The following is a 22,821-nucleotide window of genomic DNA, read 5'->3' on the forward strand; positions in this document are numbered from 1 at the left end:
GTGTGTGTGTGTTTTCTGTACAACAGTGTACTGACCCAATGTTCCAGCTGGATAAATTCTATTCTTACAGTCAATTTGTACAAGATAAAATGAAATGACCTTTTACTTTTTGGACTAAAAGGTAGACAGTCTTGTAGAGTCATACTGTTTATCTCACTTCTCAGCTGTGAATCATGACCCAGAATAATCAGAGGTTTCCCATGCCTGTCTCTTCACTCCTTAGTAAAACATGTCTTCAATCGAGATTCAGTATTTTGGGAGAAGAGTACACTCTCGAATGATTGCAGTTATAGTCAGCTTTTGCCTAAGGAAACAAGTCAACTTTTGCCAAAGCAAAAATCTTACTTTGCCTATCATGAAAGTGGCAAAGATATTTTCAGTGAACATCCCTGGTAGTTCTAAGTTGTATGATTTGTTTCAATTGTTTAGTTTACAGTAATGATGGAAAAAACAACCAGTAGGGAGTTTATACATGTAAAGACAGTATTATCATCAAATATTGGATTCTATTTTGCAGTATGTATAACAAATGGTGATTATTTATTTATTTAAAAAATATTACTTTGAAACTCTATTAGTTTTCTGTTGTCAACCTCAGTTTTCTTTGTCTTTTGTGCATCAACTACTTTATTTAGATTAATTTTTATTTAACACTTTATTTACATTTCAGGTGTTATGCCCTTTCCCTATTTCCCCCTCAATCCAGAGACCCCTTATCCTATCCCCCCTCCTCCTGCTTCTATGAGTATGTGCCCTCAACCACCCACCCATTTCGTCCTCCCCACTCTCGATTTCCCGCACACTGGGGCATCCAGCCTTCTTGGGACCAACTTCTCTCTCACCTATGCCCAACAAGGCCATCCTCCCCTACTCGAAGCCAACTTTGATTTCTGTCAAATATTAAAATCTACTGCCTTCTCTCATCTCCATGCACACAAAATATGTGAGCTTACTCTAGAAGTTTATGACTATTGTGCTTTATCTGTAAGTGCTACATGAACAAAAATCCTTGATTTTTTTTTATTTTGATATGATCTCAACTACCCTAATAGAGGTTGGTGGATGTTAATTATGAATACAGTGTTTATTGAGTGAACATTTACTTCAGGATTTGATTGGGTCAGTGAGTTCTCCTAAGGGGCTTACTATGGGCATTTTTGTTTTTGTTCTGTTGCTGTTGTTGTTGTTTGCTTGTTTTTTGTTTTGCCCACCAAGGCTTATCAGGGAAGCTAATAGAACTATTCCTGTAATTAATTCCAACAAGGCTTAATATTTTAACTATCCATTTTAGTGGGTTGTTCAATTTAAGCCTTTCAAAATTTAGATGCCAATATTTTTCTCTGTTGGCTCACAAGTAGGCTTTATATTTATTGGTAATTTGCATTTACTTTGCTGAGGAAATGTTTATGCACATATGTAAATTTATAACTAAATCCTTGTGACTCATTTTCTAAGAATCAGTATTGAGGTATGTGACTCCTTATGTGTTTGTTGCAATAATTTCGAAATTCTGAACATTTCTATGGATGTTTATACTACGGGAAACCTCAAGAAATCACTGCTACATCTAATCTCTAGTTTAAACACATGTGATTTGGTGATTATTTTTCAGTCAATATGATGTTTTCTTTTTCCTTACATTATGTTTGTATTATAAATCTCAAGAGAAATTTCCAAAGCACATATTTAAATCTTTAGACAGCTCATCAGAATTTTACTCAAAGGTAATCCAAAGACTAAAATCATACAAGTGTCAACATTTATAAAATTATTTTTCTTTCTGTTGTGCTTTCAATGTTAGTCATGCTACACACCTTTGAGAGCCTGCGCATAACATCTGTAATCCAGGATGGATGCTTCAATTTGTTGCTCTTTCCTTTTTCAAAAACAGAGAAATCCTCATTCTCAGGCATATCACCGCTTCACTATTAAGTGCTATCATTTTGAAAATAGAAATTGCACATTGTCTTTGATAGCTCTGTCCTCTTCTGAAGGAACACATTTGTACATGACACAGAATGCTTCATGTATTGATTTTTAACTCCAGTGTACCTTTCTAACCTGAGGTAGTAATCCTTACAGGATTACATAAGAATGCACAGGTCATAAAGCATATGGCAACACCAAAATGTACCTAAAAGAGTAACAACCAAACTTTAAATAAACAATCAAGCATGTTCTAAATAAAAAATTTTCCCAGAATTAATTACACAATTGCTCTTTGACCACAACTTTGGTTCTAAACACGCATACTTCACTGTGTGAATGATGTCCCATTATACAATGTCAGTACATGCTGCCCAAAACAGATTTGTTCAAATTGGAGACTATTATATAGTAAAATTTGAAATGTTTGTAATAGTCATACAATGCAATTGCCACTTATAGAAACACAATAGATTCATGGTTGAAATATGGTGAATATTGCCCATCATATAACAGATGAGAGTATTTTTAAACTATATTGTATCACCATGATTTTTTAATTGTTGTTCTTGTCTCTAATTTAAATTTCATTACAAAATATTTTTGTTAATTTTGTTTTAATATTAGAAAAAAGCCTTACATCAGTTTTTGCAAAGGCCTTAAACAGAGATATGCCATTTGTGCTTCACAGTTATGTGAAGTAGTATATGAAACACTGACAATTACAGCATCAAAATATTGATCAACTATGAAACACATGTAAAGTGTTCTTCATCCTCCTCAGCATTAAACATTCAGCCAAAATTGACTTTTTTTATGAAAAATTAGGTAAGCAATCCATCTCATTAGTGTGAAAAATTGTTTTCATCTTTCAAAAAAGTTAAAATTGTAAGTATGTCAAATGCTTACTTTAAAATTTGATTTTCTTATTATTGTCAGTAGTTTGATTTGCATTTAATTTTTATACCTATAGCTCCTAGGTTGCACACAAAAGATTTTCAAGTGAAAAAGGGTGCAACAAAATATTTAAGATAACAGATGCCCTGGAAAGCATATTGCTAAATTGTATTCCACTGTTTTGAAGGTGACAGCATCAATCATATTTTTTAATATTGAAAAACAAAGACAAAGTGTTTAGGTAACTTGTACAAAATGATTAAGGACAAAAGAGATGGATTTGAATACTAAACCTAGAGTGTCTGGTTGCAGACACCCTTTATGACTCATATATACACTTGTTCCAAAAACAACCCATATGCTTAAGATAGGACTCTTGTTTTAATTAGATGAATACATTCCTTTAAAATAAAATGAATAATCCATTCATTTTATTAAAGTTCACATCATCAACCTAAACAGTATAATTTTTTACATTTTGAAGATGTAAATGCAAGAAAATAAATTACTGGATTTTAATTCGTTTAGGATTTAGAAAGAAATGTGAAAAAAATAAGGTAAATGAATTTGGATTACAGAGTCCCTGATTCCCTGTAAAGAAATGTGAAATTCAATTGATATATTTCCTGAGGCAGACAAAGATTAAAAGAAAATTAATGTTACTGTAAGGGCACAAATAGCATTTCATAGAGTTTGTGATGATGGTTGCTCCAGGCTAACTAAAGTATTAAACTAGTCCAATGCATCCATGTCCCCAGAATCCTGGCAGTTCTCATCGTGGCACACTGCGTAAGTTAAATCTCTTCTGCCACAGGGACTTGGAGCCTCATGTTTATGAGACTCCATTTGGTAACGCTTGTCCTGAGCTGGACTCCTGATAGGGCTTGTGGTGTTCTCATTGGAGCAGTCATTTCTAGAAAAGTGTTTCTGTATCAGATATGAGGCTAATCAACAACTCAGAATTATAGACACTCAGTGTGGTATTCCTCCCAACAGCTTCTAGATAATAACCTTTTAAACATTAATTTGAAGGAAACTTTATATATATATACATATATATATATGTATATATTTATATACATATATATATGTGTGTGTGTGTATGTGTATGTATACGTATGTATACATATATATGTACATATATGATGAAAGATGTATTGCTTCAGTGTACAACAATGGTGGAAACACAAACCAACAGGAGGACAGTATCAGTGTCAAATACTACGTTCTAATGTGTGACCTGTAATACTCTAAACACTGATTATTTTTATATTTTTACAAGTTTATTTTACAATTCTTTTTGTATTAGTTCTCTGATGTCAATCTCAGTATTCTTATTTTTTGTAAATTGTGCAGCAACCTTCTTGAAGCCTGCTTTGATTTCTGTCAAATATTAAAGTCTACTGCTTTTTTTTCACCCTCATGAAGACAAAATATTTAAATGTACTCTAAAAGTTTGTTACTCTTGTTCATCAACTGTAAGTGCCACACGACAAAAGTCCTTGATTTTATTATTTTGGTATGATCTCAACTGCTCTATGAGTGCTTGGTGGGTACCGATTGTACTAAGTACATGATTCAGTACTTGTTGAATTAAGTATTTTTAAATATTTGTTTTTATTTTATTTTGAACATGCAAATTCATTAAGGGAAAATATGTACTCCTATGTGAGTATGAAAGTCAAAAGAGGGCATATAACCCCCTGGAGCTCGAGTTACAGGTGTTTTTTAGCATCCTGATATAGATGCTGGGAATTAAATTCATGTTCTCTAAAAAGAGATTACTTTTGGTCACTGAGGCAACCCCTCAGTACTAGAATATTCACTTTATGTGTTTAAAGAGTTCAACATGCTTATATTATATTCAGTTAGACAGCCTCATGTTTAAACCCAAGCATTACAAATATTGAAAATAAACCTGTAAAACTTTATTGAAAACTCATAAAATGTACAATTTTGTAAATTGTATTTTTTAAAACATGGACATTATTATACTTTCCTGTTAAATGCCTAAATATAATTCTGGATAGAACTTGTAAGTAATCAATGATTTCAATTTGCCCCTTAGATAGCAATTCTTGCCTGAAGAATGTCCCTTTTCTGTCAAGGTGATAATTGATATTTCTGAATCTAAACAATCATGATATGCAAAATATGAATAAATAATTTTCCCCAAATAAAGATCATCGATGATAGAAAACTGTTAGAATATTTAGTGTACTTAAATTTTAATCATGATTTAAATAAAACAGACTCAGTGAAGAATGTCTGTATTATAAGTTGAGTACAGATATTTAAAAATCATGAATTTACACAAGATTCTATCCAATAAAAACGTTAAAAGACTTTTAATATGTTTCTTACACTGATCGTTTCAACCTTTTGCTAAATTGAATCCTTCAAGAATCCAATAGGACTAGAAAATGCTGGCCCTAAATGTGACTTCCATCTTCCAGACCATCTCCATCTCTGTTCATCTCCTCTTCTGTGTCTTACCTCTTATTCACTGGTATTAATCTGTATTATGAGGTCCCTTTCATTCATCAGGGTAACTATTACTCAAGGAAGGATCAAGGTCTGCAGTTCCTCAGAGTTCCTCAACTTGATGAGTTCATGGAAATCAGACACTAATATCACTTTGCAACTTTCTCATGATTCAGAGTGGTTATTCTACTCCACTATCTAGGAAATTTATGATTTGTGGCCAGCAATGGAATCCCAACTCTATTTGCACATTTTTTGAAATGTGTATGAAAGAAAGTTTCATTGTACACAAAAGATTGTACTTGACTGAATGTCCATAAATATTTTTAAAAAATCACCAAACTTTCCTGCAACTTAGATGGCTATAAGCTATTGTAAACAGGCAGCTTTCATGGAAATTTACCAGCCTAAGGAGTCATAGACCTTGTAAATAGGTGGCCTTGGCAGACAATACCAACTTAAATAAGGACAAGTCAATCAAAGGCAGAGTCATAGTGATCTGTCCCCTGAATCTTCACCCAGCCAATACCCTGTTCTGAAAGATATCTATATTCTCCCTGAACACCCACACTCCAGTGTCATCCCCTTCCCCACGTCCTGTCTTTCTGTGTTAATAACCCCTGTGTGAGTGAATTACGATTTGAAAAGAATAAATAAATTATTAAAAAATTTTTGAAAAGAAAAAAAAGTATATCTACTTTTACTTTCTAATGAGATTTGTTTAGTTTTAACGAGTATTGATGTTTTTGCCTACTCATATATCTATGCACTATATGCACAGGTAGTGCTCACAGAGGTCAGAATACTATACTGGATCCCCAGAACTAGAATTATAGATGTTTGTAAGCCATTATGTAGGTGCTACTCAGGTCTTTTGGAAGAAAAACTAGTGTTTTTAAGCTCGGAGTCAGTTCCTTAATGTTCAGTGTGATTTATAAACACATTTCATAGAAGCAATATGGGCCAAAGGTCATTATTTCTAATGTTTTCTCCTTAGCTCTGTGATAGAACCACGAATAAAACAGATACTGGCAGTTCTTATCCTCATGAAACACATAATAAAACAGTTATCATTATTATTCTTTGTGGTTTTATATTTCTTTTTGATTGTGAGCCCATGATGCATGTTTCCCATTATGTTACTAAAAAAATAGTTCATTAGACACAGGGTTTATTAAATGACATAATAATTTATTTTAACTTTTTCTTTCAGCAGCAGCTGAATGAATTGAGGAATATGAGGATCACCAATGGGAAGCCCATTGACAGGAGATGTAGCTCATTTCTTGGTTTTTATGTTACTGAAATTGTCACATGAGGATTTAAAACATATTAGTTTGCTTCAAAATCCTAGGTATAAATTTCTCAGAGGGTATATGCATGTGAATTTGGTACTTGGAGTCAGGAAAATCATGTTAGATCCATTAGAACTGGAGCTATATGTGGCTGTGATCCTTCCAATATGGGTATAGGGAATCAAACTTAGGTTCCCTTGAGGCCACTAAGGACTCTTTCTGCTGAGCTATCTCTCCAGCACATGGGCAAATTTTTATGTAATTTGAAACACATCAAATATTCAATCATGAGCATAATGCAAAAAAATATGTGTACTTATACATTTTAAAATTTAGTTTTAAGTAAGAATGGGATTTGTGACATAATTCCTGTTGGATATCTGCCTTTCAGATTGTTACTCCAGCTTTATGATTTGCCCATCTTACATGAAATAAGATACGCCTTATTGTTTTTCATTTTTTTTAACTAAGCCAAAAGTGTTCTTTAAACAATATCTTAAGACTACTGCCCCCTTAATATTACAGAAGCTTAAGTCTTTGTATATATTTATGGTTTGACATGGAAATACTTAATTGAGGAGAAAATTTCAAACAAATAAAATCCATTATTTTTTTATATATTTCAGTAGTATAACAGAAAGACTACTCAATTGCCATTGATGAGTCATAAAAAAGCATTATGACTTTAGTACTTTAAAATATAATTATCTTTTAGTATAATTTGAAAATTTAAGTACATATTACATACTATATACATACTATACAGGCTTATGTCTATATACTATATAGGCTTACATTACCATTTTACAAATGGATGGTGCTAGTTGGATATGTTTGTGCATGCCAAAGATTTCATCAGTCAGAGGCTTGTTCTTTCCCAGTGTCAAAAAGAAGTCGTAAAATCTATTAGGTAGCTACGCACTGTCCTTGGGGAAATGAATGCTGGTCTTGTAGAATGAATTTGTTCCCAGGAGAACAAGTAGCTATGACAAAGTGGGTACAGAGCCAGAACCACTCTGGGCTCTTGTCTGCCAGCATGATCTCTTATATAAAGAGAAGTCATCAAAATTGATCTACCACGTGGCTGCCTGTGGGCCTAGATGATGGAGCAGTCTAATGTTGGAATTTCCATTTCAAAAACATGAACTAAATATGCTTTTCTCCCAAGTACCAAGTTCCAGGCGTTTAGTTATTACAGACTAATATAGTCTTCCCCATTTCTCCCTGACTGACACTTTCTTTAGCTTTGTCATTTCTTACATAAAAGAACCTGCCAGAAGTAGTCATACAACCCTACCCACTAGTAATACCCTGACCAGGCTAACACAGTGTCCACTCACACTTACCTGATACTTGAAGATACTAGCCTATCTTTTGACATACAAGTTGATAACAGTTAAGATACTTTGAATATATTGCAATTAGAAGCTGTCCTTCCTGAGATGAGAACCACTAGTTGATAAACTTCAAAGAGTATGCCCAAAGACTCAAAACCAAATGCTGTAAATAAACCTTTTTTTTTTCCTCTTAAAACCCTGTCTTAAGTAGCTCACTTTCTCTCTGTGTTTTCTTTGAATCTTCAAAGACAAAGATGACATTCATTTGATGGTTAAAGATGTTTGTGACAGCTGAAAACGTTCAAAATCACACTGGAGAGATGGCTCAGTAAAAAAGATGTTCTGCTTAGCATTCACCACTCAAAATATCTTTCTTCTTTATTTAATTATTATTTTACACAGAGGCTATTTTTTGCTCCATCATGCACAGTCTATTTACTGTATGTAGGCTCCCTGTTTATCTTAGAAAACTACAACCTAGTATTTACATTGATGCTCAGAATGTGAAAATAGCTAAGCAATCATTAAGTGAATAGAATGAATGAAAACTTGTATGAGTCTTATAAAATACATAATTATTTACCTTTTAAAATAAATGTGGTATTAATATTCAGAGTTTGTGCTTAGTTTAAATCCATTCAGAAGAAAAATAAAACGATTACATGATTTCACTTTTATGGTTGGTTGGTCAAACCACCCTGAATCTAAGACTGTTTTTATTCCTCAGTAAAGTTGAAAATTAGAACTGGATAAACTTGAATATCATTTTTTATTTAAAAATAAATGATTGACTTTGTCTATGTTTGTGTAAGTGCAAATACCTGCAGGGGACAGAGACACCTATCTCCTGGAGCTGGAATTACAGATAGGTATGCGCTGCCTCATGTGGGTGCAGGGAACTAAACTCAGGTTGTCTGTGGGAACAGTAACAGTTCTTAACCACTTAATTGTTTTTTTTTTGTCCTTGTTGTTCTGAAATTTTGCAATTATCTGCTTAGAAAATTAAACTCTATAAAACTCTCAATTTGGGTATTTGATTTTGTGATCCAGTCAATTCAGGAATTATAATTATAGATTTTTACCTCCATACAATCTGTGCCAATGATTGTTTTAGAAAGTTTCCTTCATGCTTCTAAGAGTAATGAAATCTAAATAAGGATACAGCATAAGAGAAAAATCCTTAACTTTTGTCCTAGATCCTTTGTTCATTTCCAATTATTACATTGTACAGTGGGTTTAGCTTTCAAAAACATACGTAAAATATCAACTTGTAAACATAGCATTTATAATGTACAACTCAATATCCTCCAAGTAGCTCTACTGGAGAGTCAATATTAAACAAATAAATCAGACTGTTTCACAATCTACTATTGGAAATGTTACTTTAATAAACATGTTTAGTCCTGTCATAACTAATTTCTAGGAATAGCAAAATATAAAACACAAAAAATAAATATGGGTTATTAATTTAAAGTCAGAGATATACAAAGTATTATGTTTTCATTTGACAGATTCATGCTCCACAATGCAGCAAAGTCCTGTTTGTAAATGAAATGACCTCCTGAATTTCCCTGTACAGCTGCTTCAGTGTCAGGATATCTGAGGCCTGAATTTCTGGATAGATGATTCCTCTAAAATATCTATGAATATTCAAGAGAGAATGATAAAGGTAACTGAGTAGATTTTACTTCTTCCATATTTGTAACAGCAATATAAGTCAAGTGAAATTTAAATACATTCTTTTCTGCTCTGAAATTTCTATTCAAACCACTGCTTTTGTTAGAGTAAGAAGGAGCTAATCATGTAAATTCTATGGCTACACTTGGGAGAATACATTTTTAAATCATTCTGAGTGTTATCTCAAACTACTGTTTACTAACCATAAAAGGATTGGGCATTGCTGCTCAAGAAATGTCACTCTAGCCAAGGTCTGGCGTCAATGTATTAAATATATATATATATATTTCTCCACATCATATTTCTGCACATCAGATCTTCACTCTTAACATATTTTGTAGGTTTTTTATCATTATACTTCAATACTTGTGTGCAACTAAATTACCTAAGCAACACTTGACCTTATGATTCTCCTGGCCCAGCCTGCTGAGTAACTGAGATTACAAGATGTACTTTGATTTTAAAGAACTTAAATTACTTATTAGCTTTTCATAAAGAAATTTGTAAACCTGCAGAAAACACTGAAGCTCCAAAGCATCCCTTTCTATTCCCCACCCAACCAACGTTGATGCTGATGTAACAGTGCTTGTGTGAGCATATGCTATGTTTTCTGGAAGTCATTTCTTCAGCCCACTAATACCTCAACTTGTTATCTCCTCTAGGAAGGACATATTCTACACACTGAGTCAACAGGGCCACGACCTTTTTTTATAAATACTTACAGATTATGCATTAGAAGCAGCTTCAGAAGTCATTTAGGCTGTCCCTAACTTATTTGTAGTAAATTGAGGTCAGAAATGTTTGAATACTGTTTCTGTGATGACTCAGGTAGTGGAGATGATCCACAGAGGGCACACCGCCAGTCCCTTCCTTGCTCTATTTTGCCACCCAAGTCGATGGATAACTATCTCTTCACAACTACAAATTGTTCCACTTTCCAAGTTCTTTTAAGACTGTGTATCTTTCCACTCTACTCTGCATGACCTGTTTGAGAAAGTTACACTTTTCAGTTTGTCCTTTTTCTGAATCACCTTCAAGTTCAAGATTTTAATTGTTGTCTGACACCATAGGAACAGTCTTGGCTGCAAAGGAGGCCAGGTGAATCCCCAAGGTTTACCGCTCTGTGCTTCATTTCTTTTCTGCTGCTAACTGTGAGACCATTTGGCACAGCTGACTCAGAGCCCTAAGATAATTAGCTTTTCCTCAGAATGGCCCTGGCTTAAGGAAGAAAGTATGCAGCATTTGTTGCAAAAGCTAAATCTATCATTTGTAAATGTGACCTATTTTGGCAAGTCTTTGGTATTTCTAAAAGCAGTTTACATAAATAAGATCAGCAAAAAGCAGATTCCCTGTGGCTCACTTCTGAGTTATTCCCAACACCCTCCCCATCACACCTTCCAAATCAAAGAAATATGATGCAAGACATAGAATAACATAAATTGCATACAAAATGAACAGAATTTTAATTAAAATGGATGAATAGTCTTTACTATAATAACACACACTTCATGTAACTTCATTTTGTAGACATAAGTATACTTAGCACTTTGTATTTAGAAAAAATAGCTACATATTTAATCTATCAGTAATCTCCTAACATTTTAATTCAGACATATTAATAGAAGATATAATTAAATGAATTCTAAAATGATCCTATAATTTCTCAGGATAGGATGGAAATGACTCGTAATTTCTACACACCTAAGAGTGTTAGATTAGCAGTCTAATCACAACAAAACAGAAATATGTTCATTAATACACAGAATAAAATTTCTAATTTGTTTACAGTAGAACAATTAGATCGTGATCTTTGTAATTATTTATCATCTTTAACAGTGATACAGGAAAATTAAAATTCATATGGGACATTAAGAGACAGCCACAGTCATTTCATTATATTTCAACAGCATAATTTATTGCTTGAAATAAAAAAACACAAATCCCTTTGTCATAGAATGTAGCTATCATTAATAGTATATGAATAGAATTACATAACATCAATGTCATATTAACTTATAGAATGTCTTTCTTGCATCATGTTGCAACAAACATAGATACTTAATATTTCCAAATATCCTATACACTCACAGCTCTGTGTTTGTTCTCAGTGGGGAGACCATCAATGTAATATTTTTGTTACATCATGAATCTTCAAGGACAGCTGAGCTTATAACACTTTGTCATGGGGCTTTCAAAAATTCTCTTAAGTAGAATTACCATTTCCTTTCATTGCACGTCCTTACTTCTTTGAGTACATACTTAAACTTACAGCATGCTCCATTCTGCATGGTAAAAACTCATGTGCTTCTGCCTAATCTACTATGGTCTTAGTTAACAACACACTGTACATGTTTTAAGGTTCCCCAAAAAACAGACAAATACAACTTAATAAATAGGGAAAATATTCTGACTATGACAAATAAGACAGCTTAATCAAAGTTCAGGTAGCACTTTTAAGCTGTGAAAAAGTGAGCAAGAGGTTTAATTTCGCATTTTCAGCTTAATAAACAGTAAATTAACTATAAAAACTTAATAAATATATAGCTTTCAATTATAGTTGCCTATTTGATTTTCCTGGATATCTTTATACCAAGTGAAATTCTAAGTAAAACTTTAAGCACCAGTATTTATTCAAGTACCAACAGAGGCGTGTTGCTCTTCTTGGTTGGGTGTTCTCTTATTTTAATTGCACATCATGATTCTAAACCTGCTCTCCATCTTGGCAATGGAAAATGTACTAGATAGACAACACAGGTGGTCTAACATTATGCCTTGGAGGGCCTGTATGCAGAGGTCAGTCTTAGCTGATGTAGTCTTTTGAAATTCTTTAAACTTTTTAGGGTACCAGGCCTCAGCAAGGTACTGAATAGCAGTGCCTCACGAGTTCACTGTAATAAATCCTGGCCTTAGATCCAATACCTTTGAGCTAGTCTATCCAGTAAATCCTCAAACAAGAAATACAAACAGCTACTTAGATGGATTCTTTTCAGCTCTTTTAAGAGATTTCTTCTAGTTAAGAGACTCCCAGTAGTTAATGTTACTCTCTTTATAAAAGATGAGCGACCTAGTGTTAAACAGGAAAATAAATTTCCTATCTTCAATCCATAAATTTGATATGGAAAAATGGCTATGCCTATTTAAATGATATAATAAAAGAAAAAGGAGGTAAAAATATTTTAAGAGACTGGTATTTTGAAAATTATATAATCAACTCAAAGTTATGCTATTTTCTGATTTTTGGACTTTAAAGGTATCATTTAATCTCCATACTAACAAATACTGAGTGTATAGAAATGTAGTTAGGAACTTTTCCAGATCTTGTTCAAGATTCAAGGTCTTGAAGACAAGACCCTTGTATGATAATTTTACTTGGCTCTGACTCTTAGATTTGCTCGTATATTTTCAAAAGCACTTTGAACAACATTAGTCCTCTTGAGTAGCTATTTTTCCTCTAACACTTCATTGCTCAAATAATAGAACATGAATGTTTACTTATAATGTCACATGGAAAGTCCAGAACTTAGTGGAACTTCCTTTGGGTTCAAGCCGAAACCTTAATAGGAAGCCATTCCAGACAATATATAACATAGTTATATTTCACACTTTCTCCAACAAGGCCTCTCTTCTTAATCCTTGTAATTCTATCAAAGAGTTCTACTTCCTGTTGACCAAGCGTTTAGATATCTGAGCCTAATGGGGAATCATCTCATTCAAACCACCACAGCTTGGACCACAAAATTTACAATTTTCTGTTTCATTTGAATGTGACTATTTGTGTGTGTGTGTGTGTGTGTGTGTGTGTGTGTGTGTGTGTGTAAAACCATTTTTTAATAAATGAAAAATTTGTGATCTCTTAACAGAATCTATGTTTTGAATGAGCAATGCTCTAGTAAGCTCATAAATCTGATCCACAGATGATGGAATTGTTGGGAGGAATTGTGATCTTGTAGAGAAGCATGTCACTGATGGTAGTCTTTGAGATTTCATAATCCATGAGATTCCCAGTTGGCTAGATCTCTGTTTTGGCCTCCCACTTGTAGATGAGATATAAACTCTCAGTTACTGCTCCAGTTTTATGCCTGCCTTCCTGCTGCTGCGCCCTTTGCTATAATAGTCATAAACTTATCCTCTGAAACTATAAGAAAACAACAAAGTCTTTCTTCTATAAATCACCTTGGTGTGGTGTCTCTTCACAGAAACAGAAAAATAATTTTGACAGAATTGATTACGAGCCAAAATATTTCCTTGACAGGCCTATCATATTGTTCTGAAGGAATATGGAAGACTTTGGGACTTTGGACTATGAAAGCAGTTTAGTATTGTGCTTCTCATTCTAGTATGAGTTTAGAAGGCACTGGTACTACGAGAATTGTGTAATTTGGAAGCCCAGAACAAGAGGTTTCAAAAGGGAATCATATTAGAAACACAACTGGTGACCATTCTTGAGATATTTGGTTAAGAATATGGTGGTGGCTACAAACATGCCTGGGGATACATTGAAGAGTTTGGAGTAAATGCATTAGTGGTAGCCTAATGCTGACTGTGTTTCGTGGTTATTAGTGATAATTCTTATATTAGTCTATAATGAGAAAAAGCAAACATGCTCAAAACAAAACAAAACATAGCAAACAAATAAGCAGCAGAAGCAAACAAAAAACAAAACAATAACAACAACAAAACTATAGTATATTAGAAAAAGATCATAAGAAAATTTACATTTGGAACTAAGATTTATCCTGAAAGAGATAATGGGAAATGGAATAAAGGAACTAGTGACTTGATGGCAAAAGCCCATCCTACTAAGCTTCTCACATATAAACAGGAAAGTTTGTTGCAACATAGAAAAGAAACAAACCAAAGGTTATAACAAAAGTAATACAAGAAGAGAGCCAAGTTCCATCCAGAATGAGCAGCAGAATCTTGGTGACATGTGCCAAATGGTTAGATACAGGAGTAGGCATTGTGGAATATTCATTACACTTTAAAACAGCCACTGAGGTCAGTCATGTGGCAAAGAGCCCTGGCATGGAGCCCCAGAGAGGCCATTCATAGCATGAAGCTGTAAAAATGAAGCCTGAATTACACAGGAGATCCTCAAGATGTTGGAGATGCCAGAGTCATAGAATATCTGCCAAGGAGAGATAGAGATAAGGAGTAGAACCCAAGAGATAAAAGTGTGCTGCAGTCAGCAACGCTGAAGGGGTAAAGCCACCAAAGCCCTTTGATACACTGGTTTAGGATTAGGAGTCTGCCCGGCTTGGGTTCAGACTTTAGTTCAAAAATTCATCACTGTACTCTTAATCCTCCATTTTAACATGGTATGTGACATTCTATATTAAAAATATTCTGCTTTTTGACTTTACGGGACGTTTTGGTTAAGCGATTGCCTTGAATCTCAGACTTTGGACTTGTAAACTGTGTTGAGACTGTGAAAAGCTATGGGGACTTTAGAAATTGAGCTACATGTGTTTTTCATTATGATATGGCTATAAGCTGCTAGGAGCCAGGCAGTGGAATGTGAAGGAGAAAATGAGAAGGGCCCCATAGGCTTTTATGCTTAGTCCACAACTGTTTGAGGTGTTGGGTAAGATTAGGAGAATATAGTCTTATTGGAGGAGGAATGTCTCTGAAAATGGCCTTTGAGGTTTCGAAGCCCATGCTATTTTGAGTTAGCTTTCTCAGTTTTCTGTCTGCAGCTTGTAGATCAGACATAATCCATACATCTGAGGATCTGCTAATGTTGCACCTTCATGCCTGCCTGCCTGCTGCATTTTACTAAAGCATGATGATCGTGAACTCACCCTCAGAAATTGTAAGCCCTAATAAACTCTTTCTTCTTTAAGTTGCTTGGCTGATGATGTCTCCTCACAATAGAAGAGTAGACTACAACGTAATTTCAAATAAATTATTGAGCTGTTTTCTAAAATTTTTATTTTAAAGATTCCTTGCTCTGCCTATATTTATAAACAAAAACAAAAGCAAACAAAGTATTAAAATAAGCCTAAGCATCTATTTATAATACTGTTGGAAAGTCATCTTAGATAGTATATTTGTGGGTATAGAGAAAAAGTTCAAAATCCTCTTGATCTTATTGGAAGTAGATATGTTTAAACAATGAGACAAGGATTAACATAATGTTTTACTTATAGGAACAAACTTGGTGGGAATGAGCTACGCCTGAGCTATTTAATTCTGGGTCCAAAGTCATGTTTAAAACGATCTACTTTAATTCCAAAATTTTGTTCCTACAGCACAAGTGAAAGAATTTACTTTGATATGTTAGACTTATAAGACACTGAAGATGCCAGGGAGGTGGCCCTGTGGGTACTATAGCTATTGAAGAATGAGAATAGAATTTTAGAGGAAAGTCTGAAAACTTTTATGTGAGGTGTGGTCAGAAGTTAGCTGTTACAGCTTTAGTGCCTGCACATGAGCCATATCTAAAAGGCAACATCAGGGCAGGGCCTGCTTGACTGGGACTTACAGAGCATCAAACCTAACTAAAGGAGTCACAGCATGAATGGGAGGAGGGAGTTTATATTTCTTGTTTATTGCTGAAAATACCAAACATCTTTATTCTGATGCCAAGTTTTATAATATCTAAAAGAACAAATTGGAAATAAAAGTTTAAGACAAAGACTTTCAGCTGTTATTTGATTTTTCTTTTGTCAAGGAGCAAGAATAACACATCTATATTCATTAAATTCACAGAAAGAGCTAGAGAGGTGGAGGAAAGAGACATTGTGAGATCATGGATATCAATGATAACAGCTTAAATATCTCTAATAGTAAATCATTCCTTCTGGAAAAGTTGGCCACCTCCACTCTCTGCTTCAGTTAAATAAAGTGTCAATATCAGTTAAAAACTAATTCCATGACACCCCACTAATTTACTTAATACATAAACGTGTATTGAATGCCTACTCTATAAAAGAGATTGTTACAATGTGCCTCACTGAGAAACAAGAGCTATTCTAAGGGAAAGAAATGTTCCAGCTAGCTGCTTACCAATCCATCTGCATATGCTTTAATCCATTAATGGCAATAATTACAAAGAATTGAAAAACAACAAAATAAACAAACATAACTATGGGTTTTACCTTAATAAATACCCCAGCTAATCAACACTTTAAAGATCACATTGGTTCTGGTTACAGTGTCATTAACTTCCATCCACAGGCAGATGGACCCATGGCAATAGAAATGATACATCATGGCTGGCACAAAGGGTCAAGCAGAGCTAGTTACCTCAAGTCATAGCAAGGAAGTTCAGAAGAGAACAGATCATAATCCCATTAGTCCCTTTGTGGCATAATGGCAATAATTTCAAGTGTTCCCTAGCTGGACCTCACATCTTGAAAGTTTTACAAAAACCTTTCTGTGGGAAGTTGTTTTTACCGTGTAGACCTTTAGGGAGATTAAAAATCCAAAGCTATAGAACTCCCCATTAATGACACATGCCACTCACCAGAAAGCGGATTAAAAATGAGTTGGAACAAAATATGAGACCTAGGATGAAATGAAACTTCTAATAAATTTGAATTTAATCCCACAGTAGCTGACAAAAAAAAGCATTTATTCTACTAGCTAAAATCTGCAAAGACAGTGCACACATCCCCTGTAGAATTTATCTCCAGTCTGACTAGAATATAAGAAACTATAATGGGAAAGGCCAATCCAGAGTGGAAACCACTGAACTTAGTCTGGAGCTTTTCTTCTATTTTGTGTGAAGTAAAGTTTTCTTCTTTGTTTATAGAAGTTTGAATTGTCTTTTTTTTTCATTCGGTCAAAAGTATTTGAATTGATACAGTCTGGTAGACAGTCATTTAGCCTCATATCTTTTTCATTTACCATATGAGTTCTAAGGACATTAGTAGCTGATTAGAGATATCTAATGAGATGGCACTTGTCACTATGCATTGAAATGTATAAACTGTAATGCATTTTAAAATCATTATTAGGCAAATGAAGACAAAGAAACACAAGCAATCCCATTTAAGTTTCTTATCTCAATCACCATGCTGGTGTAAATTAAATTTGCAAAACAAAACAGGACAAAAAGTGTGAGTACTTTTTCATGTAAAACTCAGAAATAAACCTTACAACTTTTCATGACAAGCACCAACAATAAAACTGGACCTTTTGATGAAAATTGGACCTTTTCAAAAACATTTCCTTTTTTTATTTTTAAAGAAGAAGACAAGGTCACTGATGGACATTTGCAATGTTTTTTTTTTTTTAGTAAGTTGTACTAAATTATCTTAATTTGTAGAATAAAAAAATCATATTATGCCTCTGGAGGAGAACACAAGGGATAGTTCTTAGGTTTGAAGACAACAAAGCAAAGCTTAGAGAACAGAGGAGGCAGGCAGAGATGGTGTTTAGATGTAGTGTAAGGGATAGAATGAATGCCATGCAGAACAATCACTCAGTACGTGGAACAGATGGAGAGCTTTAGCATGCACATGGTGACAGTTGTTAACAAACTTCAGAACATTTTTCAGACAGACATCAATCTACCATCAGCTTACTTTTCGTCTTCATAGGTTTGAAAATGCATTCTTCCTCTCCAAAGACCCTGTTTATATTGTTGAATAAATTATTCAAATTTGGTCATGGATGGAGGACAGACACACTGCATTTTTGAAAGAAGTAAGCAATTGTGAATGAAGTCTAAACCTCTAAGGGTGTCATTGAGTAATTTATATTTGCCATCACTTATGTAGACTTGATAATGCCTGCTTCTCCACCACATTGCAGAAGCTAGGAGTTTTTGTTATAGGGTTGCTGAATATTTTTGATTATGTTTACAAAGAATATCAATGACATTGGGGAAGAGGAAACATTTCCAGAGCTAACCAAATGTTAGTAACTTCTGGGGAATTGAATGCTGACTCCCAGAGGAAGAAAAGACTCAGTAAAAAGACCTTGGCTAAAGGCCTGATTGAATGATTGCTCAGTGGCCTGAACTATGGCAACAAAATTGATCCTAGAGAAAAAAGCAATTACTATTTTTGTCAGCATTTCAGCAGTGATAGAGAGGTCTGTGGGAACTCTCACTACACAGACTAATGATCAGGCTTTGGGGCTGGCAATACAGGCTTGTTTCAAAATCATGATTTTATTATGGCACTAGGCAGACCTTGTATGCATATCTTTGGGGAAAGATTACCAATATAAACTCATGCAAGGACGAATTAGTTGTCTAGAAAGGGAGCTGTGATTGATGTACTTGCCTTTGGTTGTTTGTCTAGTTAGCCAGCTGCTGCCTTCAGACTTATTCTTTGTCTGTTTCTCTGAGAGAATCCCTGCTGTGCTCTTTTAGAATCCAGAACATACTTTCATTTCTATCAATCAATGTTTATGCTCAAGCTATTTTTATCCAACACAGTAAGAGTTACTGCAAACCATTGCCATAAATAGAAACAGATGTTGTATTCAACTTTGTGATTATTACCTTTGAAATATATTCACAGAAATTACAAAAATCAAATTAAATCTTTCAGTAAACAGCAGTATCACACAAATCCACAATCCACCTTAAACGCTATGGTTCTACATAATAAATAAATAAGCGCACAAAGAAATAAAACCATTTTATTCATAATGACTGAACAAAACCAAGATCTGGTGGGGTTTAGGAAAAGAATGGTAATGAATAATATAAAATAATATTAGCCAGATTAGAATGTGACATATAATAAGATCATTATCAGTGATAGCAAGAGTAATAAATGCAATGTTACATTCTCACATAAGTGTTTCTTATTTTTGACATGGGAAAAGTATCTAATGTCTCTATATTGGAGAAAAAGGAACTGCAAAAATTATTGAAGAGGATAGAATTTCTGATGATCAATTTTGATTTCTCATTACTAACGACACTTCTGAGCTTTGGGGAAGCACTGCTATTCCATTTTGTTTCAATGTAGTCCAATCTTCAACTCTTCCACTTAAGAGCTATGAAACTCACAGCAGTCTACTTATACTCCATAACCTTCTGAGTTTTCATCTACAAGGTGGGAAGCACTGTACTTAATTGTTTTCCTAAGCTAATATGTTACGTTTGCAGATCCTGAAGTCTAAAATAAAGATGACACACAGAAATGACGAAGAAAAACACTTTATGCTGGATCAGGTCCCCAAAATAGAACAGTAGGGGAAGGATAAGCTTTCCTGGTATAAGAGTGACAGCATTATATGGTAGAATAAAAGAGAATGATAACAGGAGATTGGAAGTTTGGCCCCACACAAGCCCCTCTGTGAATTCTTTTTCCATTAAGAACTTGCCTGGAATTGAGAGATAATCTGTCTCAACACCTGACACTGATAGCTGCTGAGGCTGCATAAATTGGCTTGTGAACAAAGAGAGTTTTATGTTCTTTTCTTTTTTAATGGAAGTCAGAAAAATGATACCAATATTATAATCAGACAAATGAAGAATAAAATCTACCATAGCCTTTTATTTAACTAGGAGATGATAGTCAGATTCTATAGGATATATGACACTCAATTTACAAAAAAAAATTATCTGCACAAGATTGCTTTCAGGAGTGGACAAAGCAAATATCTACATTTTTGAGCAAAGTAAGATGCAGGAATGTGATGATTTAATTTGTTTGAATGAACTAATAGTCATCTTATAGACATCCATGTGTTGATGGTCAGTCTCAACCTGGATCTAATCTATAAAGCAAGGTTTCAGACGAGCTAAAAGGCTTCTGAAAGACAACTCAAGTATTACCAGAACAGATATTAATGGGAAAGCAGCCTTAAGCTGAGGCACATATTCCAAACATCACTATGCTTCTGAGAAGACAATAATGCCTGTAGTTATGACTGATACATCCACACTATTTTTCAATGAGTTAGCCTCTTTTCTGTTACCCAGCCCACTAGCAATAAAATCCCACAGTTTTAAAATAACAAGTGGTAGAATATTCTGGAAAGATGATAGAAGACATTGCAACAACTATAGTACATCCCAACAATTACACTCACTGAGTTTCGCTGATAATAGATATTGATGATCCACATATATAAATATGGCTATGTACCTATTACATATGTTTATGTATATGTAACTATTTTGAAAGTCTGAGAGTTATCAGTAGCTGTCAAATTCCACGGGATAGTATAGAAAAGCAGAGGATGGCCTTGTTGGGCATCAGTGGGAGGAGAGGCCTTGGTCCTATGAAGGCTCGATGAACCAATGTAGGGGAATTTGAAGGCAGGGAGATGTGAGTGGATGGATGGGTAGGGAAACACCCTCATAGAAGCAGGGGAGGGGGCTAGGATAAGGGGCTTCAAGGGAGAACCAGGAAACAGAATAACATTTGAAATGTAAATTTAAAAATCCAATAAAAAATAAATAAATAAATAAATAAATAAATATAAAAAATTGCTATATGAAAAAAATTAATTTATGGAATACACTTTCTTACTTTGGCAATGTCTACCACTTTACCCTTCCTATTACTCAGCAGCTATGCATTTGCTCCTGAAGCATCTTGAACTCAATTTACAGGAGTGATCAGGAGCAGCAGGGACTTCATTCTCCTTGTAGGAGGGATCAGAGCTTCTGGAAGGTCATAGCTTCTGATGCTATAGGTACAATGTAGGTACATTGACAGTCATTGTTGCACCACCATCCCCAGTCCTGCCAGTGGCAATCACTTCACCTTTGACTTAAAGATCTCCTAGTGATTTAGAGAGTAGGCTAGTATATACATAATTAAATGTTCACTTCTTTTCTTATAAAATGCAAATATCCAAAGGTAGTATATTCATTAGTAACTGGACATATACATGATGAATTTAAAATGTCACCAAACATAAAAGAAAGACATAGATTTGAGAAAATAAAAAACAGACAAAAATACTATACTAACCAAGGAACAGTTAAGTTTTCAGTACTCTCTTAATTTTGTGTCACTAACATCCTAGCCAGAAAGCCCTTTCTTATTAACATAAATTAAGCACAGTACATACATTCTTCTCTAACACATTCAGAGTATCAGGTCTTAAGTTGAAGTCCCTGATGCATCTGAAGTTGTTACATGCAGAGAGATAAGGATTTCATTTCAATCTTCTATGTGTTAGCAAACCAGTTCCGCAGTACCAGTTTTGAAAATGCTATCCTTTCTCCAATAAGCATTTTTTGGCCTCTCAAATAAAATAAGGTATCCATAAGAATGCAGGTTTATATCTGGGTCCATAATTCACTATCACATGTGAATTCCTACTTTGAACCTCTAGGTGTGTCTGGTTAAATTGAAGCGCCCTCTGCAATCATGAAAGCAGAGGACATAAGAAGGAGAATTTCAAGGCAATTGGGAAACTAGCACTGAGTTGCTCAGAGGGTCCCATAGATCCTCAAGCAATAGAAGCTATGACCATTGTTCCTGATCATTCTCTAGGACCTCATCAAGAGATCTTATTGCTGAACACACCAAGAAAAAAAAGGATCCTAAAACATCAGGGGATCAAATTGGTGCTGGCTTAGGTACTTCATTCCTACTTTTCATAGTGGTTGAAGGTGTTAATGTATGCTACTGGGGGTAAGCTGTAGGAGGTCAGGAGAGGGAAAGGAACAGTCTCAGCAACATGTGAACCACATACACTACAATAATGACAGGTCTTAGAGATTATTACTGATGAAAGGGTAGACTTATTGTAATTGAAATACTGTGAGACTGTTTTATTGGTATGACAGGGCAATTGCACAGTGACTGTGACCACATGCACAAGATCAAGTCAGAGAAAATTATGGCATGCATGAAGAAGCAGGAGGAGGGGGGATGGGATAGGGGGTTTCTGGGGGAAGGAAATGGAGAAAGGGGATAACACCTGAAATGTAAATAAATAAAAAAAATTAAAAGAAAAAAGAAGTCCTAGGCTAAACAGAAATCCAGTCTCAGAAAGGTGAATAGTACCTGAGAAGTTAGAACCAAAGTTGTTTCTAAAACACTCACATACATGTACAGGCACACACACACACACAAACAGACACACATGGATTAAAAAGTCCCATGAATCGCAAGTAAGATACTTTGAGGTATTTGATAACTATTATAACTTATATATTTAGTGCTGTATATGATAATATATATATAATATAATGATAGAAATGTATATATGTTCACACACATAGTACATACAGAGAGAGAGAGAGAGAGAGAGAGAGAGAGAGAGAGAGAGAGAGA

Source organism: Grammomys surdaster, unplaced genomic scaffold, assembly GCF_004785775.1.
Source record: "Grammomys surdaster isolate TR1022 unplaced genomic scaffold, NIH_TR_1.0 752, whole genome shotgun sequence".
Lineage (NCBI taxonomy): Eukaryota > Metazoa > Chordata > Mammalia > Rodentia > Muridae > Grammomys > Grammomys surdaster.